The following is a 23,288-nucleotide window of genomic DNA, read 5'->3' as shown; positions in this document are numbered from 1 at the left end:
AACCATAGCACAAACCCTGGGGATGCACTAAGTCCAGGTCCTGGTCCTTTATCATCTGTATTCATCCTCCCTGCAGTCCTCTGCTCTTTTAAACTTCCTCAGTATTTCTCATTTTTTTTCTGTTTAGCAGTAATGGCCTGAATGTTAAAACCAACATAAAACAGGTCACTTCTCAAATGTTTTCAGTTGTCACCCTGATGGACACACACACACACACTAAGATGCTATGGACTTCAGCTTCCATAGCATCTTAGTCCTGTTGTTCTCAACCACTTTTGGTGGTATGTCCCATTGGGATTTGGGTACTTCTAGTCCATACTGGGTACAGATGTTTCTGTACCCTATCCCCACCACTTGGTTTGGCCTCTCCATGTATGTTTTTGTGGCTAGCATCTTACACCCTGCTACTACGTGTTGGACTGTCTCAGGAGCATCCTTACCTGCACCTTGGGTCTGATCTGGTGTGGTAGACCTTGGTCTCTATGGCTCTTGTGCGTAGGGCCTGCTGTTGTGCTGCCATGATGAGTGCCTGATTTTACAGTCCAGCATATTCCAGCCATTGTGAGGTCTTCTTGATATCAGTCACTTCCTCAATCTGGCAGTTGTACATGCCATGTAGGGGCTTGTCCCTCCATGTCTGCTCCTCTCCCTCCTGTCTCTCATCAGGGTTTAGCTGTCTGAGTTTAGCTGTCTGAGGAATTCACTGAGCAACTCGTGTAGAGGAGCCATCTTCTTGATGAACTCTTGGATTTTTGATGTTTAATCCTGAACTGTGGGTCTGATGCTCACTAGTCCTCGTCCTCCCTTTTTTCGCTTAGTGTACAGCCTTAGGATGCTGGACTTAGGGTGGAACCCTCTGTGCCTGGTGGTAAAAAATAGCAAGAGTCAGTTGCTACTGGAACAAGACACATGTGGATATATATATATATATATATATATATATATATATATATATATATATATATATATATATATATATATATATATATATATATACATATATATAGTGTTGTAGCAGTAGCACAATAGTAGCTTTGGCAGTGATGTCACAGTAAAGTTGACCTTTGACCTTTTGTATATAAAGTGTGATCACATTTAATTCTGTCTTATTAGACATTATGTCTTTTCTTGTACTTGTAGGAAAAGTTTTAATGTATATATATCTTTAGATCCGTTTACTTCAAAAGCTTAACTGTCATATGATGTACATCAGGTGACACAAGATGAAGCATTGAGCAGCAGCATGAACGAGGAGGGGGACTAAATGACACATCCTTATAATTACTGACTGATGGGGACTCGAGTCGCACACACAGAGACTTCAGACTTGACTTGAACTCGTGCTGAAAAGACTTCAGACCCGACTTGGCCTTGTGTTTTGGGACTCAAGAAGAACGATTATGTTTTCTTTTTTGGCGTATTAACATTGAGGAAACTTTGAAACATCTGACGAGCTTAATGTCATTCTTTCCTTTTTGTCATGTTCATAACCGTATTACACAGCGGGTGCGCACCTCACACACTCTTACCTCAGATGACGGTAACACTATGGCGACCAGCACACCTGCAGCTTCTGCTGTACCTTTGTAATTATGTTTGGTTATAAAAACGTCAAACAAGACGGCACCAACAAAAGAAGCACAGACTGCAAAGTCTGCAGTATCAAAATTAAGGATGAAGGATCAACCACATCAAATTTTGTCAGGCACCTGAAACTCACCCAGATCAGGACGTTAAGTCACATTAGCGCATATGGACGGCTAGCAAACATGTTTAGCTTAGCATCAGCTATGTAACGTTAACTTAGTTTGCTACTAGCTTTGTAACTGAATATTTGAAAAGATGAATTAGTGTTAATTTGCTTGTCACACTTGTTTGCATTGAGCGGCATTGACATTAGGTAAAAAAAATTGTACGTTACGTTCCGCTGCCACCATCTACTGGCTTATGTTAAACATAGAAAAATACATAGTTATACTGTCGGCTTACAGGCAGGTTACAGGTTTATTGTTGACCATGGAACGTTATTGTTACAGGTTTATCCGATTACCATTACACTGGGTTTGAGTGAGAGGATAGAGAAATGTGTTAATTTATAGTAGACTTGAAAAACGTCATTAGAGACCCAGTGTAATTAAAAAATACATTGCAATACCCTGTTTAAAGTGATCATTTAACAAACAACTAATCAGTACTGATGCTGTATGCTAATGGATAAAGGAGTGATAATAATCCAGTAAATGCTTTGAATTTCCTCGATAGAGCTGTGCAGTATTCTTAGCAGACCAGATAGCAGCAGATGAAAGAACGCTCATTGCAACCAGAAGAGACATGAGACTTTTGTTTTTTAGAGACTTGAGACTTGACTTGGACTCGTGACTAAAGACTTGAGACTTGGCCAAGTCTCAGCCCACAAAGACTTGAGACTTGACTTGGACTCGTGACCAAAGACTTGAGACTTGGCCAAGTCTCAGCCCACAAAGACTTGAGACTTGACCAAGTCTCAGCCCGCAAAGACTTGAGACTTGACTTGGACTCGTGACCAAAGACTTGAGACTTGACCAAGTCTCAGCCCAAGGAGACTTGAGACTTGACTCGGACTCGTGACCAAAGACTTGAGACTTGACCAAGTCTCAGCCCACAGAGACTTGAGACTTGACTTGGACTCGTGACCAAAGACTTGAGACTTGACCAAGTCTCAGCCCACAAAGACTTGAGACTTGACTCGGACTCATGACCAAAGACTTGAGACTTGGCCAAGTCTTAGCCCACAAAGACTTGAGACTTGACTTGGACTCGTGACCAAAGACTTGAGACTTGACTTGGACTTGCAAAAAAAGACTTGTGAACATCTCTGCTGGCTGATGACCAAACGATTGTGGGTCATAAAGCTCGGAATATTTCTTGATCTCAACAGCTCGTGTCTCCACATCCATGATTTGGAGATGGCAAGAGTGACCTGGCAGAAAGAGCGACATGGGAAGCAGAGAGGAAAATTTGATTACCTTTGTTCAGATTGTTTAAACATGGAATCAGAAGTTACTCAGTACTTGAGTAATCTTTGCATGAATACTTTTGTAGCCTTACTCATGTACTTACTTTTATGACTACTACTAAACTTCTACATGGATGTGTGTCTGTGTTCAGCTGGCAAATGTAGTGCTCCATGTCTCACTTTAAGAGATCCAGGCAATTACAAAACAAAATTGTTGTGCACACACAAAAACACCCCTGCTGCTTCACTTTCTGTCCTGCCATATCGATGCTGCCTCAGTACCTGGGATGATTAGGGATTTGGGGATCCCAAGCATCATTTGCGAGAAGTATGGATCCATTCACTGTTGACAAGAACAAGCATGTAATCCACTAATTGTTTGGGTGGGGAGTTAAAGGACCCAAACCACATGTGGTAAAATGTAAATGTTCAATTAAAGGGATTGTGTTTTCTACTATCATTAAAGCTTTGAAAGTCACTTGAGAGTATTTTGTCTTTGAGGGTTTATGTATCAATTCATCAATCTCTGCTCATACAAATGAAATTGATCTCTGATTTGCATTGTAATAATTTGGTGTATAATGGTTCACATACTTCTCTTATCTGTCAAACGTTCCTTCTCCATAATGCTTAGAAATCCATCCATGCATTTTCTTCCGCTTATCCTGTTAAGGTTCACGGGGGGGCTGGAGCCTATCTCAGCGGCTTACAGGTGAGAGGCGGGGTTCACCCTGGACAGGTCACCAGTCCATCACAGGACCAACATATAGAGACAGACAACCATTCACACTCACATTCACACCTACGGTCAATTTAGAGTCTGGATTAACCTGGTCCCTCTTGATGTCTTTGGACTGTGGAGGAAGCTGGAGTACCAGAGAGAACCCACGCAGGAACAGGGAGAACATGGAGACTCACACAGAAAGATCCCCTGCCCGAGCTGGGACTCGAACCCGAAACCTTCTTGCTGTGAGGCGACAGTGCTGACCACCGCACTACCGTGCCACCTTGCTTAGAAATGTCTTGCTATTTACTTGTGCAGATATGCCATTGAATTTCAGTGTTGTTAATTGTTGTTTTATTGCAGATGCCAAAGATACATTCTATCATGTCCTGCTCTCAGAATTTAACATTTGGGTGTCCAGAAACTCACATGTGCCGCTAATGTGAGGTAGGATCTGCACATCCAGGACATTATCAATCTGCATGGTTTGACAAAGCCAAATGACCATAGTCAGAAATTAGCAGGGTCACAGCGATGGTTATCAGCTCATTACATCGAGCAACATTTCTTCACCTGCCTGTGAATGTGGTCACAAGAAAGAGGTGTAGCCATTATTAGATGACCAACTTGAGAGGTCCTAAGCACGAGCCACTGTCCCACCCAGCATGTCCTCCAACAGCATCCCTGTCCCAAAAAACTCCACCCTCAACAGTTTCAATGACTATCGGACAGTGGCTCTCACTCCAGTCATCGTGAAGTGTCTTGAGAAACTGGTCAGAAGTCACATAATTCAGATTCACGTCACTGATCAAGAAGGCACAGCAGCGACTCCACTTCCTGAGGGTCCTGAAGAACAACGCCCTGGCCAAGATGCTGCTGGTGTCCTTCTACAGATGTTCCATTGAAAGTGTACTGATGTTCTGTATCCAGGTGTGGTTTGCCAGCTGCACTGTTCAGGAAGAGTACGCACAATAATTAATGGACACTGATGGCATCATGTCTATGAGTATAACATACACATGGAGCCTCATGCTTTTATCTGTGCAATATAAATACGGTAATGTAGCCTGTGCAAAATACACTCATGTAAAACAGCTGCCACATGCACATTCCTCGTTTGAGTTTTTATACACATACACATATAGTTTTTACTGATATTATTTATTTATTCAACAGCATCCCTTTGCTTACTTGTACATAGGATTTTTAGAGGTGAGCAGATTGCTTTTTTTGTATTCAAATGATTAGGGATATTCCACCAAAGGAAAAAAATCCACCGCACTCATGATTTACTTCAAAAGAGTCAGATGCATAATATCTCATTCGGGATTGAGAACCAGTGACACCAAATGTGACAAATCATATTCCCATGTTATTTTGCGACGCTGCTAATTGTTACACATAGTTAAGAACACTGCATTTTAAGCAGGAAATGTGACACACGGAGGAATTAGCACGTGTCGAACCTACCAACCATCTCAGATTGGATTAGTGTGAGTAATCCTCTTGAATACAAAGACAAAAAACACAATTGTGCGAAAGTGATGTAAGATATTCTTTAAAATTAACACTTATCCACTCCGACTTTGATTTCACCTCATTTCCAATCACAACTGTGAGCATGTGTCTTTTTACACAGGTGTGCAGTTGAGAGCAGGCAAACAAGGGAAGCTGAAACAGAAGGGACAGCATGCAGTGAGGAGAGCACTGACAGAGCTGAGCATGGAGGCAGTGGGGAGCTTTGAAGGCTTGGGTGAGAGGATCAACATGATGCACCTGACTAGCATGGGGAGGGAGGGGGATTTCAGTGAGGGGTGAGGCACCCCTTCTGCCAGCTGAGTACCTGTCCTTGTTGCTCCCGAACACCAGGATCCATACCCCAGAAGGCTCGAACGAGAAAGCAGCTATTGACTCGTTTAAATTCCGTGCTGGGGTCTATTACTTTCCTCTCTTGTTGTGATTCATTGTTTTGGTTCTGTCTTGGTTTATTACTCTGAACTGGTTGTTTGGTTTCTTTGATTACTTGACTTATAGTTGTACACCCACAGCACTGAAGGAGCAGTAACTGTTTCAGATTCAACTGCTAGTCAGGACATGAAGATCCTGCATTCAACATGGCTTCTCCCTGCACCTGCATACACACACACGTGCACACACACACACACACACACACACACACCTGCCTCAGCTATGAACCTGGCTGGATTCAAGCTTGCCCCTCTTAGACAATGTATTCTTCGAGACTGTGAAAGTTTCAAAGAAGACAAAAGACTCTTGGCATTCACCTATTTTGGTTTTTAAATTGCTGCAAAATGAATGTTATACATGCTGCATTGAACAGAAAGCTACCTGTGCAGAAAGGTTTGAAATGAGAACAGCGGTTCCGCCACCCCGCCTGTAACACTTGTGTTACTTTTACCTCTTTTCCTTTACTTGTGTTATGTCATTCGTCCTCGTCAGCTCAAACCTGCCCTCAGTTTCACCTCCAGAAGTCTGTTCTTCTTATAGCAAACGTGCTTTGGCATAAAAGTGGGCTGCATTTGTTCGACAATCCAAATAGGAGCTGAATCATAACCTCATGTTTTTCCATACTTTCGAACACATAGCCCTGGCCAGTCCCATACCACAGGACTGTTCATGTCAGGGTCAGTGCCTGTACATCAGTCCATTAACTCTCACAGTCACACCTACGGTCAGTTTAGACCCCTGTGGATGTCTTTGGACTGTGGGAAGAAGCCGGAGTATCGGAGAGAACCCACTCAGGCACAGGGAGAACATGCAGACTCCACCCAGAAAGACCCTGGGCTCAAAACATCTAGCTGTGCTAACCACCGTGCCACCACCTGGTTTAAACCATTTCAGTGTTGTTGCTTCAGTGTTAGTGGGATCCTCTGGTCAGTCAGCCCCAGGGCCTTTTCTATGGGATTTATGTAACATACTCAGCGCATACTTAAGTGCACAGCAGTGCCATGAAGGTCGTTGTCAGCTCATTAAGTTTGCAGAGGTTTTCCAAGTCTAGAAATGTGCATGTGCCCAGAAAGGCCATCATCCACTAGCTTGTAGCTGAAGCTAGCATATCTGTTTCCATATTGATTTGGTTTTGCTCCACATATTTATTTATTTCAAGTCATATGCAATTTAATTGTAGCATTTTTATATATGTGTTATTGGATTTATCATGATGAACACTGTAGCCACACAAGTCAAATGGTGAGATTTATTAATATCATGAGTGGGTCATAAAGGTAAATGGAGTGTGTAACTTCTCCTGCCATACAAGCTGTGGCAGACAGAGCTTTGGCTTTGTGAGGTGGGTGCTAACAAGTTTGTAAAAGTCAAGTCAATACTCTTCTCGTGTTAGATGTCAGAATTCGATATCCCCCTACTCAAACCTGTTCAGAACAAAGCCACTTGACCCACACTGTTAAGTCCATCCCTTTTGGGTTTGGGTTGTGAAAGACCACATTAATCACTGCACTGCAAGTTCCTTATGATGCAGGTGTCTGACACTTGGAGCCTCTTGGCACCACATGAAGAACTGAATAGAAACTGTTACATTTCTCAGTAGCATATAAGGCATTCGTAGGTACTGTCCAGACCTCATTGACCAGGCTTTTGGAGGGCAACATCTGAGCATGGCTTGATGATGCAGTGATTATACCTGTGGTGGCATCACTGATGGGTAAATTGAACAGTCCATGAAAAGTTCTTCCATTATTTGAACAAAGCTGTTCCCAAGCAGATGCAGTAAGATGTAATACACATTGTAATTACACTACAAGGTTAATGGTTGCTTTCCTGCTAGCAGGGTTACTGAGATCAAATAACCTCCATCTGGTAGGAGCACCATCCATCACTCCATCACTTCATCTGCAGCTGCAACTCAACTGCCTCTTGATCGTTGCTGAGCTGATCATATTGAGCTGCCTGATAAAGTGCTTTGGCAATAGCCAACGGAAGTCTTTGCCTACGACCAAACCTCTCCAGTATAATTCTTGTGTTTGTTTTGCTGTCACTGCCTTATATTGGTGTTGGGGAAAAGAATGAACAAGTCGTTTTGAACTCGTTTTTGTAGTTTTGCGACCGTTCAGCATGTAGAAACCATGAAACCAACTTGCCCTTTCTACTCCAGTACCCTCACCCGCTCATTGTTCGCTACGATGTCCTCTGCTGTGTACCTGCTAGCGTGACAGGTGCATGAATGAGTGAGTACCAGTTGAACAGCACTCCGAGCAAGGCTGAGGGGGGTGTCACTGGAGGGGCAATTAATTGGACTGTAAATGAAATCGATAGGCAGGGTACCCTGAGTGAGACCCAACCAACCTGGAACTAGGACATCTGTGTGTGTGATGAAGTGTTGTTGTTTTTTTTTGTCTGCTGTAAGCCACTCTAGTTTCTGACTGACTCAGACTGAATAAATTTCACAAAGTAAATCCAGTTGTCAAAGTCATATTCATTCAAATGTTTTGTAGCCATGGATTTGGCTGGTCAGACTGTGTCTTTTATGCAGTGCACAGACAGTGTTAATTAAGTGAGAGGAGGCACCTGTTGGCAGACCACAGCATCTATTCTCTGCTTTGTCTCCTCAGTGAAGGTTCTGGCATGCTGTGGGTGGCAGTTCAATTGTACTGCTGGTGCAGATGAATTCAATTTGGCTGAGTGTGGGTTCATGTCATCCTGGGTGCTGGTGATGATCAGGCAGCTTGGCCAACATGTCTGGGGCAAGCTGACTGTGATATGTGGATAGATAGATGGATGGATGGATGGATGGATGGATGGATAGATAGATAGATAGATAGATAGATAGATAGATAGATAGATAGATAGATAGATAGATAGATAGATAGATAGACAGAAAATGAGGACATGAGACGAGATATTTCCTTTCACTGTTGTGAAATATAATAATGAAAGATACAAGTAGTTATGATAATTTTTTAGTAAAATATTTGCGATTCTAAAGTTAGAGATCAACAGAAAACCACTCCAAACATGCATAATAATACAATTTAAATTTCACTTAACTTTTGTGATATGCCATGACACTCCGTTGAATATTTGAGAACATACTATATTTGTATGTAAAATACCACGCACTGCAAACAAAATACATGAATAAATGCAGTCCATCGGCATGTTTGTCAGTATTTATGTGAATAATCACACGGTTAAGATTCTGTGAGCCTGGATCCCATCTTGATCCGCTTCAACGAAAAACCATCTCTCTGAACTTTTTCTACTGTCATCTTAGGGCTTCAGGTTTTGCTTTTTAAACTCTCACCAGCCGGTTCCTATTTTCTTTTCGATAACCTTTCTTCATGTGACAGATGGTAACTTAACTTCCTACCTGTGTTTTGTCACTCCTTAGGGGCCTTTCTCAGAGCAGCCCCCATTCGCTCGCCCTTCACAAGTGTCAATCTGTATGAAGTCACACTCGCTGCCGCTGGAGGACACTCCTTATTAAGGGCGAGGGCGTTTTGATGTCCCATTTTCTCTCATAAAACGGAAGAAATCACTACCGTTGTCACAAGAAGTTGTTTGGTTCTATTTCTCTTTTTGCCGGACATGTTTTCATGAGGCCTGATGGAGCTTTAGTCTCTTCAACAGTTCCTGTAACTGCAGAGCAATATCCACAAGACAATGAGCACCATGAAGTAAGAGCTGACACGTTCCCCACACATTTTCTGTGCATTTCCACTGAATCCGCTGGTTTCCTATCCCGTCCAAAACATGCACCGCAGGTCATACATCATTACTGGAGCCATGAGGGATGCTGAGTTTATGCTCACTACACATGACGCCCACCCTGAGTCCCATTCCCAAGCTCCTCTTAAAAGCATTCATTCCTTTGCAATTTCCCCCCCTCATCTCTCACCATGCTTCCACATCTCAGTGGATGGTTTTGTCAGGTTGGGGTCTTTAAAGGGATTTTTCTTGTGATATGCAATATTTTGTGAAACGCAGTCATAGATTGTGTACTTTTTATGTTGTTCCTTGTTTCTCAAGGCATCTTTGTTCAACGGGTGAACAGATTGTCAGATTCTGTGAGCCTGGATCCCATCCCATATTGCCAGATTGCCAACTATACAGTGGTGCAAAAAAGTTTTCACCCTTAAATTGTACACAATCTCAAAATGAAATATTTGTGGGAAAATCTTTTTTGTTTCAAAAGGTGTGGCTGCTTTAGACAGACACAAACAAATACAAATGATATTTATTTTGTTTATTGTTTACAAGAAAAACTAACAAAACTAAAGCCTTAACAGTTTCAATAGATCAGGTCTCAATATTGTCGGCATCAAAGTCAATAAATAACAGAGAATGGATTCAAAACTGAGCAAAAAAAAATGAACCATCACATCCTCAGATTAATACTTGGTCCTGCCATTAGCATGCAGTCGAGCTCTGATCCTGGCTGACATGTTCCCCACCAGCCTGTCACACTGTTAAGGGAGAATCTTGTCCCATTCTTCTTGAATCACTGCGTTTAATTCTTCTAAATTTGTTTTGCCTCTTTGAAACAGACGGGTCACCAGTCCATCGCAGGGCCATCAGGAGCAATCAGGGGTTCAGCATGTTGCTCAAGGACACTTGGACATGGTGACAGGGGGAAGTGAGGACCATGCCGGCCCTTTTTATGGAACCAATTTTGAATTTTTTAATCGTTTCTTTTAGGATTTGTTTAGTATTTTGGATGTGACTACACTAAAAGAATAAGACTCGAAGGCCTAGGAGTGATTCTTAATGCAATATTTTAACAAATGCATGGGGTGTCTTTTTTTGCAACACAATACTTTAAAACAATGCTTGTTCACTGCCACACAAAACCTGAAGAGGATCATGCTGATGAAAACTTTGCATGCAAAATTAAAATACTGAGAGCAAAACAGTGTGCATACTTTTTCTGTCTTGATGCAGGACCCGCCCCCCGCCACAACTCTGTGCTAGGTTGTCTTTCCTTAAAGGCGCTAGCTGCAAGTGATTATGAATGACAGTGGCTTATGTGTACATGTTACAAAGGCGGCGTTAAAAGGTCAGAAAGGATGTGACAAACTTCTGTTTCAAAATAAGATTACAGCCGTCTTCTCGGGTCTTTATCTACTTTCAAAAATGAGTTGTCCAGCATGTCTCATGGCCTTCATCAGAGAGCATCTGTGCATAGCTATGCAGTTTAATAACCTCACCAATCTTAACGATAGGACAAGCACACACTGATTATTGTGCCGTATTGTGAATGTTCACCGCAGTATCTGTGCTGTGTCCCTCTGTTGAGGGGTGACACGCGGGGCCCAAAAGATGATGTAAGATCCCTCCCAAAAAAAGCGAGACAGAGTCTGATTAGAGCAGCCATGAGGGAGCACAGCGTGGAGACTTGATTAAAAACCATCTAGATGGAAAACGTGGCAGAGAAAATGCCAGTTTATCCGGGTGTTGCAGGCAGCTCCATGGTTATAGAAGATCTCTATGTGTGTCATAAAGATGAGCTCGCTAACCAACTGACTGATATAGATTGAAAAACGACCACAATTAGCATGTGCTGAAGCCACCTGGGTTACAGCCAGATGCAAACAGGGTTACGCTTCGGTTGGGACATTCTTTTCTTTTGCGTCCCCACCTTGTTCTGTTAGCTGCCTCTGTCGACACAACTCTAACCAAAGCAAACGCACACATATACACCCTCATGAATGCAACTATAGTTGGAGCACAACTCCATCACAATGAAGAAGTTCTCTTCTCAGTGCACATCATCCATTTTTCTTTTCACCTCGCTCTCTGCCCAGGCACCTAAATGACAGCGCATCACTGCAATGAAGCCCATCTCAAACACCCATTAAAAATAATGAGATGGCCATTTTCACCGCCTGTTGCTTGAAAACAATCCATATCACCCAGGGGGCCCCTGGCAGATACTGAGGGGGAGCCGAGCGGAAGGTAACAATTTCTGAGAGTAGATTTACTTAATAACCTCTTGTTGTCCTTGGTCGGACTGCCAAGTCGCTCTGCTGCAGTAAACCTGCCAAAAAGACAGAGGGTTGTGAGATACAGAGAATATCTGACGTTCACCAGTAACACTGCAGACTTATGTGCCATTGCTGTTTTGTTTGTTATTCTCCACTTAGATACTATTTCATTGTCTTTTGACTACCTTTTTTTAACCCTCATATTTATTGTACAGCATTAGCATTCAGTGTGGAAACGCGTGCCGTTTATCATACCCAGAGCAACAATAGCATTATTACTGCTGTAGAATGACACTTTCTTTTGGAGGAGGGTTTTTAAGCTCAGTAAAGACATATGTCTTTGTCAGTCTGAAAATAGAAGGTTGTCAGCATGCACAACACAACATCACCATTATTAAACAGTTCACTAATCACCTGCTGCTTCTCTGGAAAATGAAAATACGTTATAATGGAAATGGAAAAAGCATCACCTATGATTTCTTATGTGCTCAAATAGCAAGAATGATGTGATTAATATCTGTCTGTGTTTGATGTGTTGCCTAGGGGAGCATGTTGTCTCATCAAGTCTATGCATAACTAACAGGATTTTTTTAACTATTGCTTGCTGACTTCCGTAACAATGCCCACAGTGTATTTCAATTATTCCTTCAATGGATCCCAGAAATAATAGGTACTAATTTCACAAACAAGGCAGCTCTCGTGGAGATGTTGGTTTTATTTATGGTTCAACGTGGGATGTAACCTTTATTATTATGAGAGGCTTGTTGGAAATTAATTATATATCGTTATTATGTTTGCCAATCCACCTCATCGATGTGAGTCAAAGCTGCTCAGGCTATTCAACCACATCCCCGTTGTGGTGAAAGAAGAGCAGAACACATATTTACATTGGTGCATTAGCAGAAGTACCAGAAAATCACATATTTCTTCTCACACACACCTGTAGTTGGGTTGCTAAGGTTTCATCTTTCAAACAAGCTAACTTGAACTTGAACTTTTGCAGTTTACTAGATTTTTCTGACTGCTCATTTATTTCATTGTCTGATTAGCAGTTACCCTTTTCAGTAGAATCAGATTTGTTTTTCCACTTGAATTACTTTCAGAAATATAATTGACTATCTATGCAAACAAGTTTGTAAGTTTCTGAGTTGAAACTGAAATTCCCTTTGTATGTTTTTTCACGACTCAAACAACATTCATTTCAAAACAACATCTGTCATGAGCGACATTGTGGTCAGCCTTCATAAAGAAATCCCCTATAGTAACAAAATGTTTGGACCCATCAACTCAGATCCCAGCACACAAAATGCTGTTCAGTTTGTTGTACAGATGATGGAATATGCAAGGTGGGGGGTTGGGCTGAGGGCGGACAGGCAGAGCAGAGTACCGAGTTCCTGAGGTGCAGAGAGAATTAGGTCGGGCAGACAGGAATATCCAGAACATTCCAACTGAGAGGCCAAATGACTGTTACCACTGAGGTGACTACAGTCCATGATCAGCAGAGCTGGGACTTTCTGCTTTGCAGGTCTGATTACATCATGAGGTGAAGGTGATAGACAGCCAGCAGGTGGAAAGGCTCCCAGCAGGCTCCGCCCATGAGCCACAGGGGAGCAATTCAACAGAAACCAAAACCAAGCAAAGCGCAACGCTCCTAATGAATGCTTTGAACCCAGCTGAATATCAAACCCAGGGTAATTAATAGATTCAGCTGTTTTTATTTATTTGTACCTAAATACCACTGAAGCAATGCAGAGATGTGCAGGAGGAAACAGCTGCCAGTAGAGGTGTCACAACTCAGTATTACATTAACAAGCAAGTTGTTAAAATGTACATGTAAAGCATGGCAGACCAAGCAGGTGGAACTCATTTTTTTGCACGTTGATTCTTGTTGAAGAGGTGGTTTGAGATTTGCTTCTTGCTTTTCACTTGTTGCGGTTTTATTGCACTCACAGTCAGAAGCATAGTTCTAGTCAATTTGAGTACATCCTCAGCACACCTGATTCACCACGGCGACTCTCATCTGCTGTGTGTGTGTGTGTGTGTGCGCGTGTGGAGGTGCTGAGCAGGGAGCACAGAAGCAGCGGAGGAATGTTATATGGACCAACACTGCTACTGGTCAGCTTGCCTGACACTAAAAATGATGTGCAATGAAAATATTTCCCCAGAAGTTGGTGGGGTCCTTTAAGGTCAGGGTTTGGCCTCGTGTTGGGCAGTACATGCATGTTTGCACTGCATGTACTTCATGATCATGATTTTAAAATTTCTAGTTTTAGTTATTTCTGCATGTTCAGTGCAACATCTCTTTTTGAATCAACCTCCATTTGTTCCTGAATACTTGAAGCGCCATTTTGCTCATCAGCTCCACGGTGAAGTTGAACCATGTCCAGGACACTGATCATAAAATACCGAGGAAACTTGCTGCTTTGCTTCTCCGTGCATGAATTCATAAGATGGTGGAACAGATGTAAGTTGGTGGTATCAAAGTATTTACTCTGTGCTCTTTGTAACAACCTTTGGAAATATCAATACAATCAATACTACTCTGGAAAAATGAAGTTACATTAAAAACAACAACCAGTGTAAAGTATACGACATGACATTTTGCAATGCTCCCCTGTGGCTAAGAGGTTATAGCCACCATGAACTACAATATCCTGCTATCAAATCTGATGAGAAACCATTTCCTCTCTCTTCCCCTGCTGTTATTAAGGAATTAGATGCCTCAAAAAAAAACTATTAACTATCGACTGTTGGTGGATTTTTAAAGGTTGAAATAATAATGATTGTTCCAAGCAGAAAAGGCTCAGAGCAAATTAATCATCCTATATGACCTCTGGTGAAAAATAACCATCTTTTAAGACCAATGTAGAATATTAAAGTTGCATTTTAATATCAGGGGAAATGACACTGCAGTTGTATTAGTAATATTTGAATAAAACCTTGACATCTAGTTGGAAACTGGAGCCCCTTGCTTCACCCTTCCTCTGGAAACCCGATGGTAGCCTGCAGGGTTATTCATGGACAACTCTACATTGTCAGAATTTGCCAACTCATATGTGTTATTCAGAATCTATAATACTTTGATGATCCTAGCAGGGAATTTATTCTCTTAGCCTAAAAATACAGTTGAGAAAGAGATAATAATTCATTCATGTCACACACAGACACAGTGTGTAATCAAGCTGTTATTATTCACCTTTCTTATCCAGGAAATATGAGAGGTGCAGGTGTGTAGCACCTCACACTTCCTCGCTCCGGACTTCTTTTCATCAGCCATGGCCAAAGTCACCATATTGCTGTTGTTGTATTAGCGGGAGTCTAACATGCGCTGTAAAAACAAATGTCATTGGAGTTGCACACAGCTCTTTCTTCGCCATGTCCAAGAGCTGCGTCAGGATGACTGCTGCTTCCGACTAAGATTTTACTGTGATTCCTTTGCAATAAATCAATCAAAATAATGCCAAAATAAGAACATCATGATACTGATTTGTTTTCAGTATGACATTTTGTCCCCAAAGAGACAAGGTAACAATTTTTAAAATGTTTCCTGCATACAGTTCAGTTCAAATACTCTGCTGTTGTGATCTAGCTTTCCCCCCGCTTTGCTTTGTTTGTTTACATCGTCTGTGTGCATACATTCAGCAGAGATGTCTGCTGGACGCTATGATGGCGGGCCAGGTGGCCTCAGCCCTCGCCTGGCTCCTGGTGTAAACAATAAGACAATGGAGATGCTGTCCAACGCATTCAGTATAGTTGTATAAAACAAAGTAAAATATCAGTGGTAATAGAGCAGAACAGGCTCTACTAGCTTGTTCACTACTAGTAAACATAAACAAGTATAACAAAGAAATATGAAGAGCGCAAAGTCAAATGCAAAGTTGCTTATTGTTACAGAGTCGGTTGTCCCAGGCCCTGATCCAGGGGCCCAAAAGTGCCCTCTGAATTTTAAATACTCTGCCTTGTTGCTTTGGCAAACTTACAGTGATAATCACATTACCAATGTATCAAGCCTATTTTATGCTAAAGAAAACCCTCAATACTTTGAGTCAGATAAGCAATCAAAAACTATTTATGACTGTTCTCCTGAAGCATCACTGCTCCTTTAAGAAATGTGTCCAGCAAAGGCAGAACAACAGGTTATTATGGTGCCTCTGGGTTAATTAGGCCTATAGGGAACAACCAAGAAACATGAATACAACTCAAACAGCATTCAAGCACTTCTACACCTTACATGTGTATGTGGCTTTTCAAGATTAGTGACTTGAGCTCACATTTGATTTTTCCCCCCAGCATCACATCTTTTTGGCTCCAGAATGCAGAAAGAACCAGCTACGCATATTTGGCTTGGAGCAAATGGTGACAAACAGTTAAAAACTGCCCTGAAAATATCTGTTTACAAACTCAAGCGGCGTCATCCGGTATAATCCTCACCTTCTGTGTACAGTTGTATTCTCAGTAATCCGCAAACACTGATTTTAGCTGAAAACAAACAAAAACAAAGAAACCATGCACCCTCCAGTTTGGAGCATCTATGAACAAGCGCCTGTGGATTAGTGAGCATAAAGTGTTTCTGGGCAGTTTTGCTGTTGTTAGCTGTCAGTTGCCATTATCTTCAAGCTGAATATACATGGATGGTTGCTTTTTTTCATTCTGGAATCAAGAAGGAGTGATGGTGGAGGGGAAAAATATCTGTGAGCTCAAGTCCTTTGCTTGTGATCGGAAAAATTCACTTTTTGGGTGAGGTATTTTTGGAGGAAACTAAGATTTTTATTTATTTTCCCTTCATTTACCCATCATTCTGAGCAAGTGGCATAGTCATGGATGATATCGCATGATTTCATAGCTACATTATAATTTGCCATGATGTGACAACATTCTCGATCGTGTTACTTCCAAAAAATATATATATATAATAAAGAACCACTTTTGAATCCTATCGGCCTGTGTAGTCTCTAAAGCTTGTGAAGATAACATATTTTTCTTACTAAATTGAGAAAGATTCCAAAAATAAATCATGTATTGAATGGCATTCCTGTCTCCAAATGCATAGTCATCACGTCTACATTGCACGTCCTTCGTAATTTCAACATTGTGATCAAATCTTTGGTTCCCTGGTGACTCAGTTTTTGTCCACTTGTAGCAACCTTGTCCCAAACAACCCCTTTCAAGAACTCAGATCTTGTTAAATTTGCATCCACGTCAACAGCTCACTGACTGCTGGTGTGACCTCCCTCTTTTCTTTCAGGTTGGAACAACTTGTGTCCCCTGTGCTTTAACTCAACAACACACTGTGTGCTGCCATGTCTTCCTTTCCTTTGATGAATATTTCATTTAGGCTTTAGATGTACCCTCAGAACACAGAGTGCAGTTACGAAGCCCCTTGCTCCTGACTGAGGTGTTTGTCTCATGTGGCGCTTTCTTAACTCTCCCTCTGATATTAACATAATATTATTACTGCTGTAGATTCACTCTACATTTCTCCTGATAAAATGCCATAAATCCTATTAACATTTGCCCGTTAAACATTTCAATTCCATTTCTTCTGATAAGCAGAGCAAACAAATTACAACTGTGCACACAGTCCCAACAAAGCTGTGAGGGAGGAAGGGGGTGAAAAAAATCCATTTGTAAGAGAGTTGGTATTGAACTGAGCAAACAGCTGTGCCTGGTCTTGCTGAACACAAAAGAAAAGAATGGGCCATCTTTAACAAAATGAAAGCAATTCCCAGCACATTTCCCCTGGGTTTTCATCAAGAGACACCGCTGTTCTGAACAACTTGATTTGCCTGAGAGAGAAAGATAAAAGGAGATAGATAAGACAGAACTAGAGGAGTGGGGATGGAGGGCGGAGGGAGGCTAACAACATTAACAAGCTAAAACAATGACAGGAAAAGCCGACTGAGCACCGCAGGGGATGGCAGAACTGTCCAGAGATGATAGTGACATCCTGAAATGAGACATTTCCCAGGCTGCGTACATTAGGAGGCATTCTGTGTAATGGCCCTGGCTAATATGGCTGCACTGCTCACCCTTGTGCCTCTGTAACAAGTGAATTAACAATGTTAATCTGCCCCCTGCAATTTACCAGAATGGCCTTGCAGGCTCAGACTGGCAATATGGCAATTCTAGCAAATAGCAGATGGACCAGCCCTCCTAATGGGCCCCAAGGCCACACCACCACCAGCAATGGGGGGGGGGGAGAGAAACCTGACCTGCTGACCACTCAATGTTCGAACAGCTACGTACTGTATATACTAGATATAATAAGCATATGCTGGGAGACAGATGCAGGGTTAGAGACTGCTCTTCCCCCCTGAATCCATTCATGTTCAGTCGTAGCTGTTCAAGTAATAATCACATGAATTCTAGCCAGAAACAGACAGCAGAGTTTGAGGCCATGGTGCATCATATCCTCTGTCAATGAGTGTTACATTCAAGTCCTTGATTCATTCGTGCTCATAATGTTCATAAAGCTCATAAAATTTCACAAAAAATAGATTTTTTTATGTGCTGCTGGGAGGAATGTATACTGCACATAGACTTAACGCTATCCAAACTGGCCACTGCAAGTTAGCCTACTCCTAACTTGCTCCCTGCAGTCACCCGCCCAGACTTATTGATGAAGTGACTTATTTGTGTCAACAAAAACGCTGTCATATTAAGTGACTATATTTCTCAGGGCTCTCAATTACTTTCCACATTCCTTGTGGGATACCCCTGTTCTCCCACCTCTGAGAATTCCTCCCTTTCTACGATTGACTACGACACAGCTCTTAAGAGAAACCGCGACCTTGATGACAGAGAATCTTCAAAGACATATTTTCCCTCCGATTATCACATTCTGAGGGTGGTTTGAGCTGCTGTCCTTGTCGACGAAATGCGAACAAAACTCCCTGGAATCATTTAGGAGCAACTGTTGCAGTAAAATAAGAGATTCCCTCCTGGCCTCGGGCCCCCGCCCAATACATTAAGAACCACAACAGACTGATGTCCCACCATCTGGCTCCATCGACACACACTTGGGTTGAGTGTCCCATGAGTGCAGCTTCATGTGCCATCTGCATTCTCTCACACTGGATTGAAAATACAGGCTTTTCTTTTATAAAGGATCCTGGCTGGAGATGAATGATGCTGGTGACCACTCTACTGAGGCTATCATAATCCTGCAGATGCATTTTCACTGTATAATTTTGTAGGAAAATGTTTCACTCCTTGAAAGAACTTTTCATTTGTTTTATTTTAATGGGAAACACGTCGCCTGCTTGAATATGATGGAAACAGTGTGAAATTGCAGATTAAGTGTGAGTCAAAATGAAAGTGGATGAAATCCCTGCTGCCAAAAGGAACAAAGGCACAGAGAAGATTACAACATCCATTTCATGTAGCAGCGTGAGGGATTAGAAGTCTGTTGCAACACTATTTTGTTCTTCGGGCTATTAGTAATGATAAATTAATGATGAAGGTTCTTTTGGGTGTTTGCAGGTCCATGTGGTCATATTTTGGTCCGTGCCGGGCAGCCATATAAGACAAATGACATGATGAACATGTGCTGCATACAACAAGTGTATGCAGATTTGTCAGCATTGTGAGTGTAACGTGGTGCTATTGCATGTTTTCAAAGATGATTCAGTTAAGATTAATTCAACCACTAAGCAGTTTCCTCAAGCAGTGTTTGACATAAGCACTTGAGTCACATCAAGATACACTGATGCAGCGAGGATTCCCCCCCTTACAGAGTGGAATAGCCACATCTGTTTCCTGCTATCACCGCAATCGTTCCCTTATCAACACAAGGGAGCTCTGGTCTTAGCTCAGATACTTAACACTTACAATCTACAGACTTCCTCTTCCAAAAAGAACCGCATGGCCTTCAACCTTGAGAAACCACAATGCTTTGACGGCGCATTAAACATATATGTTCACATAGGGTTACGAGGCTGCACCTACCTCTTAGTTTAGAGTCTTCAGGCTTGACTTGAATTCGATTGTTCAGTACATTAGTTCAACTGTTGACAGTCGATGCCGGGGATTCATGAGGATAAATCAAACAATTGAGTTTGAGGGGGCGGGCTGCTATGGATATGAAATTATTTTAAATATAGACTTCATTCTTATTTGCTGAATTTATCCATCATGTAATTGTTCTATTGAGAATTGTATCTCAATTAGCTGTTTTTATTTACTCCTATTTCCTGTGTGAATTACCAACTTCGCGGTTCTCATCTTATCTCCTCCCCTCCTTCAAATCAAATGTGCAATCACACATTATTGCTGAGAGCAAAGCTTTATTTATAGTTGAAACAGATGCCATAAATTAAAGTGTTTCCACATGCCCTCAGTGCACCTCCTTACCTTGCAACATTAGATTTAAGAACACTCATTTCTACAGCGTCTCCTCTGAGCTGAAATCTTTTGGTGATGTATTTCTCTAAGTAAGGCAGCACCAGTGGTGCAGTGGTCAGCACTGTGGCCTCACAGCAAGAAGGTTCCAGGTTTGAGCCCCGGCTCGGGCACGGGGTCTTTCTGTTCCGGGTTGGAGCACGGGGTCTTTCTGTGTGAGTCTCCATGTTCTCCCTGTGGCTGTTTTGGTTCTCTCTGGTACTCCGGCTTCCTCCCACAGTCCAAATGGGGACTAGGCTTATTGGTTGGTTGTCTGTCTATATGTGTTGGCCCTGTGATGGACTCGTGACCCCTCCAGGGTGAACCCCGCCTCTCGCCCTAAGGCTGATTGGATAGGCTTATAACCCAGCAGAGGTTAAAGTGTTTATCCATGGCGTAGGTCACATGAATAACCAACCAAACACACTAAACTCAAGTTGTGTCAGAGTGAGAAACCCTCCAAAGCAGGAAACTGATTGAGAAAAGTGGTGGGAAGTGAGAAAGGTGGGAAAAGCAGGATTTAAGTGAAGAAATAGACGAGAAAAGAGGGAAAGTGAAAGAAAGGTAGTGAATAAGAATGAGGCAGAAAATAAGAAATGAGGTGTGAAAACTTGTGGAGGAAAGAGGCGAAGAAGTGGGACGAGATGTTATTCGCTGTGAAAGGAGTGAAAAGCAGAGAAGAAAAGGCATTTAATCTGTTCTTCACTTTTTTCTTATACTTTGAGGTCAATGAGTAGGCCTTGAGCTGAGAGACATTACATAAATAAACGTAGAGTAGAAACGACTGGAAGATCATATCTCTCTGTGTTGTTAATCATATAAAGCTATTTCCTCGAGTAATCTAATTATTGTAGATAGAGTAAATGTTTTTTCTGTTGCCCCAAAATTCAATTTGGATTATTGAGGACCACATTAACTTGCCTTTATTGGGAATCATTGATTTACAATTAGAGCTGTTTAGATTAATATGGGATGGGTTCAACTGTAGAAGATTTGTCAGTTCGACATTCATTCAATGAAGTCTCCTCCTGTGGAGAATAACAAAAGTTCCTTGACTAGTAATGCAGTTTTTACACTGCAACCATGTTGTTATTTGACTTAAAAATAGAGAACTGAGACAACTTTTGAAACTTTTTTTTCTCTTTCTGTTTGTTGGCAGGACTAAAAACCTTCAGCATCTGTTAAGTAGATGTAAATTAGCATAAAGTCTCCTCAGGTTCAAGCAATCTTAGCACAGCTGTTACACATCACAATGTTTATTAGAGTGAAATTTGTCAGTGTTCACACCAAACGCGAATTCGCACATTTGCGTGAACAGTTTCCATACGAAGTCTATCAGACGCAAATGACCCGAATTTTCAGTCGGGCGTCGTGAATGACGCAAATGACATGAATACGCAACGCTCGACTGAAAATTTGCGTTGTTTGCAACGCAAAATTTTGCCATTCACGCAAGTTGAAAATATTCGACTTTGATGAAAAATTTGCGTTACGAAAGCCAATCAGCGTTGGGGATGTCCCGACGTCACTACTGACTGTGTCACATGATGGAGGATAAGTTGATTTTGGCTGTGTGTGAGAACGTGCTCTGACACTACGTGTCAAAATTACAAGAACCGCTTGAATAAGTTGGTGTCTATTTGTGAAATTCTGTCACTGATCCTAGCTAGCGGATCGTGAAACTGGCCAGTCGTCATCCGAAAATATAACTGGAAGCAGCAGTTATCCAGACACAGCCCCTGGAGGAGCAAAATTCACCGAGCTGTGCTCGGCTCTAGATGGTGTTGTGAACCCAGATACGACGGCGTTTAGTTTTCCGAAGTATTTCGGCCTTCCACAGCAGATACAACGCAACAGTTCTTTGAATATCCATGGTGAAATGGCGGAAAGAAATGTTGCCGGAAAGAGTCACTTCTCGGGCAAGTGAGCGAATTTACGTATTCGCACGAATGACACAAATGGACAGTAAAATGATCCGGCGGTCAAACTCGCATGAATAACGCGATGCAAAATTCATATTCGCGTTTGGTGTGAACACACAGTCACAGTTGGACTGTTGGACTTTTATCTTGGATTTTTAAGTTTGAACTCTTTAGTTTGTATTCTCGTGGACACCTTTTCACCTTCAGTTCGTACTGACTAATGATAGCCCCTGTGAAACCACTGCAGTCAGTTCTGGTGTTCCACAAGGGTCTGGGCTTGGACCAGTCCTCGTCATATACTGTACCTGCTTCCTTTAGGTCACATTATTAGGAAACACTCTTGAACGTCACCCCAGATTGGCTGGCGATGTAAAAAGCCTCCTGATTTGCTGACAGCCGCTGGCCAATCCAGGCACGTTCCCATGAACGGGGGCTAAGTTAAAACATGGCGGCCCCGATCAGCTGTTGGGAGGAATGTGCAACTCGCCAGTCGCAGCCAGTACCGAAAAGTTTGGGTAATGAGTCCCTTGACGGATTGCGGAAGTTGAGACCGGCCGACTCCATTAGTGTGGGTTTGACGCCAAGCGTCACCGCTGACTGGATACCCGCCATCGCTGGCCTGTCTTCTATCAACCCCGCTCATCGCTCCTCCGGTAGGATTAAAGCTAGAAGCTAAAAGCCTAAAGCTAACAGCTAACCTAACAACGCTACCAAACTACTGACAGACGAGACTGACGCGTCACTGCCAGTTTTTGGGAATCAGAGCGGGTGTATTTTTTTTTTTGGACCAGATTGATTTTTTTTCCCTTCCCCCTTGATTGAACTGGATTTTTTTTTCTCTTTCTTTTTTAACTATTTGGACAAATTAGATTCTTCTCGAATCCTTTTTTTTGGGCTGGGACTGTTTTTTTCTGGATTAATTTCAAAAACTGCTAACTGAACTGACTGCACTGAACTGAAAAAAAAGAGAAATATATTTGTGTTTGAAAATGAATCTGAGTTGTTGTTTGAATTTTTCTGTTGTTCTGTGGCTGGGGTGGAGGTGTGAATTGTGGGTGGTACTTGCGGGTTGGTGAAGGGACACTCTTGTTGTCTGCTGCTACATTCCTGGTAAAATATATATTTTGTGGTCATCAAGGTTTATCCTTGATGTTCATTTCCCACATTAAGCAAATTTCTAGGACTGCTTTCTTACATAACATCCCTAAGATCAGGCACATCGAAAAGATGCAGAAAAACTAGTCCATGCCTTTGTCACTTCCAGGCTGGATTACTGCAATTCCCTCCTATCAGGCTGCACCAGTAAG

General features: G+C 42.1%; 1 pseudogene; it reads right to left on the bottom strand.

Moving 5' to 3' along the window:
- Positions 1–216: 216 nt before the first annotated feature.
- On the bottom strand, positions 217–22,593 carry LOC147258251 (uncharacterized; annotated as a pseudogene).
- Between the last annotated feature and the right edge of the window lie 695 nt (positions 22,594–23,288).

Source organism: Aulostomus chinensis, chromosome 7 (assembly GCF_037954235.1).
Source record: "Aulostomus chinensis isolate RoL2024-O1b breed Wild chromosome 7, RoL_Achi_v1.0, whole genome shotgun sequence".
Lineage (NCBI taxonomy): Eukaryota > Metazoa > Chordata > Actinopteri > Syngnathiformes > Aulostomidae > Aulostomus > Aulostomus chinensis.
Note: the sequence above shows the minus strand (reverse complement) of the source record. Positions and strands in the feature narration are given on the sequence as shown.